The sequence below is a fragment of the Ictalurus punctatus genome, chromosome 3 (assembly GCF_001660625.3).
Source record: "Ictalurus punctatus breed USDA103 chromosome 3, Coco_2.0, whole genome shotgun sequence".
Lineage (NCBI taxonomy): Eukaryota > Metazoa > Chordata > Actinopteri > Siluriformes > Ictaluridae > Ictalurus > Ictalurus punctatus.
The window spans coordinates 21,251,247-21,263,594 of NC_030418.2; the positions used below are offsets into that span (position 1 = coordinate 21,251,247).

The 12,348-nt window shown below is 39.1% G+C and overlaps 1 protein-coding gene across 11 annotated transcripts in view; it reads left to right on the plus strand.

Moving 5' to 3' along the window:
- kcnq5a (potassium voltage-gated channel, KQT-like subfamily, member 5a) overlaps window positions 1–12,348 on the plus strand; it is a 132,589-nt gene that overhangs the window by 38,501 nt on the left and 81,740 nt on the right. The window lies entirely within an intron of this gene.

Sequence of the window (12,348 nt, forward strand, 5' to 3'; positions counted from 1 at the left end):
AGTTGGAACAGTTGTTTGTCTGTTATGGATCTGTCAAGAAGGGTGCCCCTCTGTCTAAACAGAGGCTGTCACGGTGGGTAGTTGAGGTTATTGCCTCAGCATATAAGCAAGTCTGCCAGCCCATGCCTGGGTCCGTCACTTGCCATTCCTCCAGGGCTGTTTCATCTTCGTGGGCTGCCTTCAGGGGTCTCTCTCTCACTGACATCTGTGCTGCGGCAACAGATGTCAGTCTCCCTGTTCCTTGGCAAGATTCCATAATTTCAATGTTGCTTGATCCCAGGATGTGAGCTCGGCTGTGCTTCGCCGGTGACCCCTGGTCTTTTCTGGTGAGTTACTCCTCGTGACTCTTCTGGTATGAGTCATCCAATACTGTAGCACCGTCTCTGGCAGTCAGGAGGAATGAAACAGAACGCTAGTTACGGATGTAAACATGGTTCTGGGAATACCGGATGACCGCCAAAGTTCCCGGTAACTTCGAGTGTGCGTGAAGACACTCTGAGGTGGAGTGCTGAGCTGCAGTGGCTTATATCACTTCACGGCTATGCTTAGGAGGTTTTCTCAATGTTGAGCTTGCTTGCCACTCTGCCCAGGTTTCTGTGTTTCTGTGTCGAATCCCATTTGAAAATCTTTTAACATAGGAGTGTATACTATTGCAAGAGGCTCTGTTAAAATATATGATATTTTTGCAGCAATTATGCACAGATGTGCATTATTGGTAAACTACTGCAATTGCAGTATTTTATTTTAATATGTAAATATGTTGTATTTTGTGTATTTTTGTCACTGCAGACTGAGAGGTGGTGGCATAATTGTGTTTCTCCTTGAGCAACAGAATGGCACACGCCATCCCTGTGTAGCACACTGCATAACCAACCTCCCCAGAGGGAGCATTATTTTAGTCTTTTACACACACAAACCCACATGAGACAAACAGCTGGCAACATTTAAGTAACTCATGTGGAGACCAGTTTAAAAAGCTAATGCCACTGCTGGAAGCCTTGTGTTCAGTCACAGAAATTCCTGGGCTTCCTTTCATGCTCTTAGCTATCTCTTGGAGGTGTGGATAGAAGTGCACTTTCTCTTTCTTTTCTTAATTTAGCTTTTCTGATTTATTCTCCTTCACCCCCATACCACCTCAGTTAATTTATTCACCCTATTCTCATGCAATTTTCTCTGATCTCTTTACATCATTTGGTAATGCATACATAGTGATAAAAGGCGTGTGGTGCTGTATCAGCTGTCAGAGCATCAGTGGTTTGTGTGGAGGCAGGAGAAATCCACTTGGCAATCACAAACATGGGAATGATCAGAACACTTCCACCTAAGAGCACATGATGCATTGGATCCAGACACAGGCTTTATTTCAGTTACAGCACTATAGCACACAGTGACAGTGAGGTTCAGTAAAAATGTTGTAGGGTTTGTAAGTGTCCTGTAGTGTGCTAAAGGCCAATTGTGCTGTAGCATCTTAAAGGCCAGATGTGATGCAGCACGGATTGGAAAGTCTAAAGTCCCGACCAGGTATAATGATTATCTATTCTATATAAATTTTATCTATATATAACTTAATCTATAATCTGTTTAGATAGATAGATAAGATAGATTGATTGATTTTTTTTTTGTCCATACAGACAGGTATGGAACATGAGTTATCTTTTTGATTGATAAAGAAAGGGTGAACTTAAAAATTGATCTTGTTTTTGAACTCTATAACTACTTTGAACAAGAGAACCAAGCTGTAATAACATGTACTATTTTACATGTAAAACATGTTGCATTAAATTCGTCTTGCGTTTAAAAAACATGTGCATACGAATGGTGTAAATTGGGACAAAGACAAAGGGTGCCAATGTCGCTAAAGCGGTCTTTAAAGTCGCTAAGCTGGCAACATTGGTCTACACTGACAGCTAGATGAAAGACAGGCTAAACTCCGCCTCTCCCTCCAGCAAAAAGAAAATACAGAGATGGAGGGAACGTGGGGTTTTTCATTCATGCGCATTCTGTTTGAAAAGCGATAAAATACACTGAGAACCCAAATGATGCCCTGTCTGTGTTTATTAAACTGAGCTAGTTTAATAAGGGCTAAGCTCACAATACCAGGTCCTTTCCATGATGTGTTTTCCTGCATGATTGATACTCGTCTTACTTAATCCCTTTACTGTGGTATTTATTTATTCCACAGTAATCACAGTGGATAACAGGGAATGTACGCAAGCACACCTAGCTGTACCACACACAAGCACACATACTCACACACATTTATCCTGTCATCCTGCTCTCCATGCTTATGTGCATCTAAACAAAATTTCTTTTACTACATATTTATCAGATTGTGCTTTTACATTCTGCTCCGTTATGTGCCTTTCAAATATGTTTAAATGACAAAAATGACCCAGTAAGCTCTGTCTGCTCAGTCTCCAGAAACATACACAACGCACTACCTGCCAGGCATAATAGAAAATGTAATAAAATTCTCAGACGTGACAGTTTAATAGGGGTCTCAATGAGGTGTTCAAGGAGTGAATGTGGCACAAAAAAAAAATGAAATAGAAAAACGGTCTCCTAATAAGTATGACACCAGAGAATTCTTTAATTTTACACCTTGAAGAATTTTAAAATTGCACTTATTTTGAAAGGGAAATTAAAGAATATGAACTCTGGGGTGAAACCAATAATCTTTTTTTTTTTTTTTTTTTTTAAATCAATCCATACAATAGTTATTCTTTTTACCTTCCTTTGCATACATTGGATTAAGGTCATATACATGTAACTCATAAATCAGTCCCTGATAATATCTGTTGTTTACATTAAATTTCATGGATTAGTCTAATGAGATTTCTTTAGGAATTCTGAAAGGCAAAACAAAATTACTTAAGTATATAATTAACTCCTTAATTAGCTCTTACCAAAGTCTTTTTTTTTTTTACAGTTAAAAGACAATTTAAATTAAATTGTTTATTTATTTAAAGGCAAATTATTCAAATAACTAAGTAATTACATAATTATTAAATAAAAATTATTTGGCTTTTCTCTGCTATTTTGTTGCTAGTTAATTTGAAGGTTTTTGGTTTGAAAGTCTTTAGTTTTCATCTTCATTCTTCTCCTGAATGGCTCATTTCTCTTCTCTCTTTTCTTCTTGTCCTCACCCTCACTTTCTCTTCCCGCTTAATTTATCTCCCATTCTTCAACAGCGTCTCAGTTCTTCTGCCTCTCCACTTATATATATATATATATATATATATATATATATATATATATATATATATATATATATATATAATATACATAACTCATAACGGAAAATTCAACTTTTAACTTGTTCTTACTGTTAAACCTGATGTTGATAAAAATCCGGATGATAAAACATCTGATTACATGCCTTAAAATATATATTTCAGGGCTTACCCATTATAAAATAATCAAGAGGGGTAAAAATAAAGCGAATATAATAAAGCAATAAGCAGTGAGAGGGTGTGTGTTGCAGTGATTTCATCAGGTAAGGGCGCTTGCATCCTAAAACCTTCTTACCTTGGATAAAATCACTGTAACCCATGCCCTCAAATGGCTTACTGATTTTATAAAACAGTGTTAAAAACATTATGATCAAATCCACTGTTCAATAAATAATTGATATACGTATAATACATTATTATTTATTATTAAAAATATTTGCAGTAAACAATTTCTCTGCCATGCAATATAGTCTGTTAACAATAAGATTTAGTTGCTAAGCAACAAAACAAACACATACTGTATATAGGGCATTATATGGACAGAAGAGTGAATTCATTATAAAAGTTTTATTGTTTTGAAACCTTAAACAGTACACAATTATTGTGATGTGATCGCAGGTGTGTGTATATCAATGATTTTATAATGGTTGTGAACAGCACTCAGTTTTACCAACCATCAGATTTTAAAACCAAATCTGTTTTTTAAGTACTGTATATTGTGAAACCCCTACATATGTGCGAGCACACAGAAACATGGAGCAGAGTCAGAAAGCCTCTCTGCTGGTGTCAGGTTGTCTGTATTAAACCAGATGCGAGTGTGACTGGTCAGTGAGGTGTGAGTCAGTTCTCTGTTCACCTAGACACTCATTCTTGCCCTGCCTTCAGCTCCGAGCTTCACTGTTTTCATCAGGAGGATTAGGAGACAAGAGACCCGTAAAATGTGCCCGTACCCAGAGGGATCTGATTCACAGACAAAGCTATAGCTGTGGAGTTAGTGACTTTAGGCTTTGCATGGCTGCTGTTGATCTTGCGCTTGACATTTTAATCCTGTTTAGCGCTGTTTTGTACGGCACAAATGGTATGTTGTCGCATTCCGCCAGTGCAAATTAAGCCTGTAAATCAGCAGTGGTTCGAGGCACTGTTTATGCTCATTACAGTTAAGTAATAAGGTGGGTCATTGTGTAATTTGATATGAAGTTGTGTTCCTCTCCCACACTAGCTTCCCAGCTCTGCTGAGAGACGAGTCATATAACATTTACATGAACAATTATTGATGCTTGCAGATTCTTTTATCCAAAGTGAGACATAATGCGATCTGAGAAGATATCAGTAATAATAATACACCAAAAACAGCAATAATGTAATAAGATTAATCTTGGGGAACATAGTTTTTTCCTTAAAAGGTAAAAGAAGAATACTGGTTTTATATTGTGCATTGTTCTATCCAATTATAAAAAAGAAAGAAAGAAAGAAAAAAGTGACAGTTGTGAAATGAACATATTTTAGATGTAATGGCAATCAGTAGATGGCAGACCGACAGATTATTAATATCCACATTACAACATGAAAACATTTTCAAATTTATTTTGCCCTTTTATAGACCTTTTTTAAGTGGTTAAAGCAACAGTAAGCCAAATGGAAAAAAGGTACGTGTCCTAAAATGTATTTGCATCAGTGTGGACAAGACTTGAATGACAAGACAGCGATGAATAGCTTTGTTGCTGAGTAGCATGATCAGATTTTTTTTTTGGGGGGGGAGGGGTTCTGAAGGTCAAATATTATTATAGCTGCAGTTCTTCATGTAAACATATTACTTTTCGAATTCTCAAGCTATTTTCTGAACAGTACAGTAAGTCCTCATCCAGGTGGTTTGGAAGTGCTTTTAAATGTTTTTCCACATGACACTGAGATGGAGCATGCTCTGTTTGGTTGCCATGGTTTTGGTGTTATGACTATAAGCGGTGTGTTGTCACTGGCAGTGACATAGCTTTGTGTGTGTAATTTAAGATTTGTGATGAACTGCAACAGTATTGTAGACAGACAGCAGGATCTGTCACCACTTTACAAAAGTCAACTTATCTATCCTGTCAAGGCACACAAATACAAACTCAGACACACAAACAGATGCTCCAAGGCAGAAGAATCAGATTGGGTCGTGTGCTTGTGTTAATGTGTGTGATTGAGTGTCCAGTTTCCCAAGTCTCCATATATATCTCATTATAGTTACACCTGCCAAGGTTGGGATATATCAGGCAGAAAGTGATAAGTCAGTTTGCAAAGTTGATGTGTTCAAAGTAGAAAAAATGGACAAGTGTAAGGATCTAAGCGACATTGACAAGAGCCAAATTGTGATTTCTATATGACTGGGTCAGAGCAACTCCAAAACAGCAGGTCTTGTTAGCTGTTCCCGGTATCTAATGGTTAGTACCTACCAAAAGTGGTCCAAGGAAAGACAACCGGTGAACCGGTCACAGGGTCATGGGCACTCAAGGATTACTGATGCACATGGGGAGCGTAGGTTAGCCCATTTGGTCTGATCCCAAAGATCTACTATAGCACAAATTGCTGAAAGGTGTCAGAACACACAGTGCATGGCAGATTGCTGTGTCAGAATGCCCATGCAGACCCCTGTCCACCACTGAAAGCGCCTGCGGTACCTGATCATCAGTCCTGGACCATGGAGCAATGGAAGACGGTGGTCTAGTTTTGGTCTGTGCTTGCATGTGCAGGGAAGAGATGGTACCAGGCTGCATTATGGGAAGACGGCAAGCCGGCAGAGGCAGTGTGAGGCTCCTGGCAATGTTCTGTTGGGAAACATTGTGTCCTGGCATTCATGTGGATGTTACTGTGACACATACCACTTTCCTAAACATTGTTGCAAACCAAGTACTTCCATTCATGACAACGGTGTTCCCTAATTGCAATGGCCTCTTTCAGCAGGATAATGCATCCTGACACACTGCAAGACTTGTTCAGGAATGGTTTGAGGAACATGACAAAGTTTTTAAAATGCTCACTTGGACTCCAAATTCCCCAAGATCTCAGTCAAATCGTGTATCTGTGGGATGTGCTGGACAAACAAGTCTGATCCATTGAGGCTCCACCTCACAACTTACAGGATTTTAAGGATCTGCTGCTAACATCTTGGTGCCAGATAACACAGCACACTTTCAGAGGTCTTGTGGAGTCCATGCCGAAACCGGTTCGGAACTGTTTTGGCGGCACAAGGGGGACCTACACAATATTAGGCAGGTGGTTTTAATGTTATGGCTGATCGGTGTAAATAGCACTTGGGGTGTTCCCTGTGAACAGTGAGCACTTAGAGGAAAGGTTATTGTAGTGGATGATTAATTAGCTAATTAACACTGTGATTAAGGAGACAGAGGAGGCGTTGTAAGCATGTGGGCAGCAGCATGCTGAGCCACTCCTGGCGGGCACTCTCATTTTTTCATAAAAACTGTCGAGTCAACTGATTGTTGTATTGTAAGCTATTTTTAATATCACCACTGTGATTTATTTAGCGCCTGTGAGGAAGTGCAGTACCCAGTGGTATACAAGGCTCAGAGCCGAAGGGAGATCTTAATCTCGTAGCTGCTAAAGTAAGGAATGGCTTTTGTAGCACGGTCAAGATCTTGTACACAAGTCCATGTACCAAGCACCTGTTTTAAAAAATGCTTTTAACCCTCATCATATGTTGCAAGTATGGTAGTGGGGCTCTTTTTTTTAGACACCATGTGTCTGCATGCGTGTGTGTGTGTGTGTGTGTGTGTGTGTGTGTGTGTGTGCATTGAATGATCTGGGGCATGGAAATTAAATGCATGCATGTCTTTTTAGTTAATAAAACAAATAGCCTGTTCAATTTGGTGTGTTACTAAAGGAGTAAGTTATAAAAAGACACAAAGCTTTCCTAGGTGCCCTTTATTCCTGTGACATTTTAATTATGTATCCGCTGTAGCCCTGAATTACGATCCACTGTATAATTTTATCTTTGATTTCATTTCTGTTTCATTTTCGTGAGAAATTAACGCATGCTTTGCCATAGTATGTGTGCAATTTGCGGTCAGTTTCACTTTTGAAGGAAGTGTTGTACCTTTGTATTCCTAAATAAAAACGTTAATGCGTTTTGCAAAAGCATCCCGCCAGGTACAAAATTATTGGCACCCTGACTAATGCATTCACTATTCACTGCTGTGGGGATGTCGACTAGTCAGGCAGTGTTGGGGAAAAAACAGCAATACAGACAGCGAGGAACGCAGCTAAATGTATTAGTCTGAAACTATTTGAAACTATGTCAGTCTAGATGAAGTCAATTCTACAGACAACTTCACAAGACTACACAGGGGAAAAAAGTATTTTTCTTTTTGTTTTCTGTTCATTTAACACTTTAATATCAACTGGAGTGGTGTGCACAAGACCACGAGAGATCATACTCAGCTAGTTTAGAGTCACACACCAGCTCAAAGTGGCCGATCCGGACTTGTTTCAGATGCTATGAGGCAAGAGTTGAACATAGTATTAAAATCTGCCATTAAGAAGCTCCATTCTTCATTACACAAGGATTTTATCATTATTAAGTTACAAAGAAGTTTGTGTGCTATGCTGCGCTCTCACTTAATCAGCAATTTCAGCTGAGCCATTTCAGCCCGTACACACAGAAAAGTGCATTTTAAGAATTGGGATGACCATAAGTAGAGTAATATAATACACCGATTTTATATTTTGCACATTTATGACACTGATTTATTTACTTTATAGTGTGGTAACAGTGCAGCCTTAAAACAATGGTTCTTATGAGAGTATTTCTCCAGCTCTGACAGTAAATAATTCTGGGGTTGATTGTATACTGTAGAATTTGTGAGTATTACTACATTGCAGTATGTGTATGTGTGTGCTCTTTGGGTGAATTAAGCTTCCTGGTGTTGTGGTGTTGAGAGGTGTCTGAGCGTTTGAGAACAGCTGTGCTACTGATTCAGGAAGTAGAAAGGTATGCCTTGTCAACATGGCAGTTCCAGGGACTGAAATAAGGGTGACAATATTGTGCTATAAACTGTTAGGCTCCTTTAACATTTCCTGTACCTTATAATGCTATTTTTTAATGTAACGATCTGATTGCAGGAAAGCTTTCTGACACCATCCTGTGCTAGAGCATTATTTTAAAACATTTTACTTGATGTCAGTACCATTTAGGGATGGTGCAGAGTAATTATGTTCCTAAGAAACACAACATACTAAGTAAGAAATACCAAAACAGCTATAAAGCACAACAGGTGTGTCCATTATCATATATTAGCGTTATCAGTGATTTGCTTGCTGAGGCTCTGACCACAATACTGACCCATTTCCTTCTCTTACCTCTTAATGAAGCCAGTGACAGAGGGAAAATACGCAACATGAAAGCGGTTCACCTGTAGAGGAGAGAGGATTAAAAAGCCCATAAACATGTGAGAGGACCTCAAGAACAGCTGCAGTACGAATTGTTACTGGGGCCACTCCCTCACTCACTCACACACACGCGCACACACACACACACAGACTGTGGCGGCTCATCCATAGGTGCAGGTGTGGCAGAGCCCAACCATTTATATCAGCTGAATATCAACAGATGTTCTTCATAGTCCTCATTCACCACTCTATACATTTTAAATTAGGTCAAAATATGAATGACCTCTTTTGCATTTAAAAAAATGTTTCTCTTTGACTGAAATAAGCCAAAATTGCTTTGATTTGCTTGCTTTTCTACGTGTGCTCAATTTAGAGTTGTAGTTACTCCTAGTGGTCATAAATGAGAACTGCAACAAGTGCCAATAGAGGAAATAGGAATAGGAAAAACCAGAGAAAGCTGACTCTGACAGAGTTTTTACTCCTCACTTCTGAGTTAAGTCAAATGCAGCATTATGCTGCCCCATTCTCACTCTATGAACATTTTAGTGGAGGAGGACCTGTGGACAGAACAGGGTTGCCAGGTTTGTTTATTTTTTTAACACCAAATTGGGGTAGTTTAAATATAGTCTGCGACTGCCAAAATCTTGTTTTATAGCAAATAAACATTAATAATACGACTAAATTTCCACAAACAGTGGAAAACAGTGTGTCTATGATGTACTGAACCATTACTGTTGTAAGATATATTACAAAAATTGAAAGAGAGATTTAGGGGTATTATGGTGTGCATAATGTCCATACATCCGAAATGCATGTGCACCACAGTGACCTTGTTTCCCATGCAATGGCTGATAAAAAAAGAAGATTACTTTGTCTTCTTTTCCAGTGCCTGAATTGTTTGGGTTAGATTCAGGTCTTTTGTGTGCTTTTTGAGATGAAGCTGGGATGGAAATTTTGCTCAAACCTGGCAAACACACCAGCTGAAATGAACATGTCTGAACAAAGGTACACTTAAAATGAACTTCTAGACCGGTCGCTGTATGTCATCATGCTGTCGTCTTTCAACTTCCCATTACAGGGTTACACTAAAAATTGACTAGACAGTAACCTATAGCATAAAGTCAAGTGTGATAGCTACAGACTTAATTTTATTTGAGGCTGTGTCATTATTAATGTCGTCTTGCCCCACCATAATCGATGGTCACAAGCTGCTGCTGACATACACTAACACACACACACACACACACACACACACACACACACACACACACACACACACACACATAAACCCGATTGTGCCTTTCACACATCAATCTATTTCATTATTTATTCTGGTCTGTGGCCTAGAAGGAATCACAATTGCTACAAACTCCAAACACACTCACACAAACAGTCACAACAGACTCAGAGTCAGGTCACAGTAGTTCACATTCATCAATTCAGTTGGATGTGAGAAGGAGGGGGTGGTCCCAAAAAGATGAAAGAAGAGAATGAAAGAAGGAGATATGCAGAGAGAGAAAGAACAAATGGAAAAAGACATAAATAACTGTGAGGAAGGGGGACATTGGGCTGTCAGAGAGAGGCAAAATGCAGAGCAGATGTCTCGGTGGCGCTGCAGTGCACGGCCACACAATTTCACGAGGATTTACCTCTATGCCGCAGGTCAGGATCAGATTGACTTTTTTTTTGCTAGAAAAGTACATTTTTAAGGACTTTCATACTTGCAAATCATACGCATACATAAAGTACATATGCACATCTAGCTTAATCAATGTAGTGGCATCATTTTAACTCTTATAAGTATTATAAATGATAACTACTAGTTTATTAGCTCTGTTTATGTTATGGAAACTTCATATGGCACTCCATAAGAGAATAGTTGATTACTCAACGATTGGGAATTTCATGTAACCTAGCTTTAACCTAAAATGACAGTCATTATGATATGTTAAATGGTATAAACACATCAACCCCACATCTACCAATTTAACTTAAGCCAACCTCCACAAAAGCAGAAGCGGCTCTGTCACTCTAGTTCTTTGTCAAGATAGAGGGTTTGGTGTGTACAAAAAAATAATAATTTAGGGGAAGTCACTGTAAGAGCTAAGCTCATTCACACACATGACTGTGTTACTCTCCATATGAGGACATTCTGTTAACATAATTATTAATGTAGCTAACTAACGCAATGCTTACACATACACTATATGGCCAAAGGTTTATAGAGACCTCACCATCACACTCATATGTACTTTTTGAATATCCCATTCCAAATTTAGTCCCACTAGATTTTGAAGCGTGGCTGTTGGGATTTGTGCTCATTCAGCCACAAGAGCATTAGTGAGATTGGGCACTGATGTTGGGCGAGGAGGTCTGGAGAGCAGTTGGCATCCCCAAAGGTGTTCAGTGTGGTTGAGGTCAGGGCTCTGCAGGTCACTCTTCTTCCACTCCAACTTTGGGAACCCATCTTCATGGAGCTTGCTTTGTGCACAGGAGCATTGACATGCTGGAACAGGTTGGGGCCTCTTGGTTCCAGTGAAGGGGAATTGTAATGCTACAGCATACAAAGACACCTTATACAATTGTATGCTACCAAACTTGTTGCAAAATTTTGGGGAAGACCCACATATGGGTGTGATGGTCTGGTGTCCACATACCATATAGTCTAAATCTAACCCTAACCTTAAAATTAGTAACCAAAAAGAAAACCTTTAGGCTCTTTAGATTTAAATAAAAGTGGCAGTCTTCCTTGTCTAAAGGTCAAAACTGTCAGATATTCCTTTCTTTACATTTGGTTTCCACCAAGATATAAATACATGCCCACACACATACGCCCACAAAATTGTGTTCCTAGTAAGAAGTGGCATGGGGAGACTGTCTGTAACAGCTCAGACACCATCCCTGTTTTCTCACTCAGCTTGTGAAACTTTAATGAGTCAAATATACGGCAACAAACAAAACAAATAGCCATAGTGAAGAGGCTAATTCAAGTAATTTATCTCCTCCCACCTTAGGGTTATTCTGAGTTCAGAGAAAGAGGAGACTATGTACTGAGGAGCCTGAAGACATCAAGTAAACAAAAGACAAAAATCTGAATAATAAACCTAGGCATACCCTTATTAAAGATTTGTTTGTAAAAGTTATTGTTTTAAACAGTTGTTACTATTTATTTATTATTTATGATAATGTAGGCCACAGTATCACTAAAAGCAATGTGTTTTGATCCTGTTATGTTTGATGATAGCTTGAACTGTGAGTGCTTGAGGCATGTTTAATTAAGTAATGGAGTGTTTCATGTGCACAGAAATTTGGGCAACATCAAAGAAAACAGTTATTTTTCAATCATAAATAAAGGCAGGCAATACAGTCAAATGGAGTGTAACTTCCTTCATAGGTGGTGAAAACAGTGTGTTGCTAGAAAACATTATGTTGCTGTCTTTCTGGGAGAATGGCTGAGTATAATATCACTCCAGCTGGCCAAGTGTCGTTCCTTCGGCCAGCTTTGATGTACGGTCTCTGTCCTGGAACCTGCAGGTCTGGCCCACAGCTGGAGAGACCTCCGCCTTTGTTATGTGCGCACGCTCTGTCTCAGCCAAGTGCTGATTTTCACCCTTCTCACACTACGGCAATATTCTCTACAAGAACTTCAGCAAACCTGTCAAAACTCATACTGTGCATGATGTTCGAACATAATATAAAAGGGTGAGTAATTGTCCTTTTGAGATCACTATAA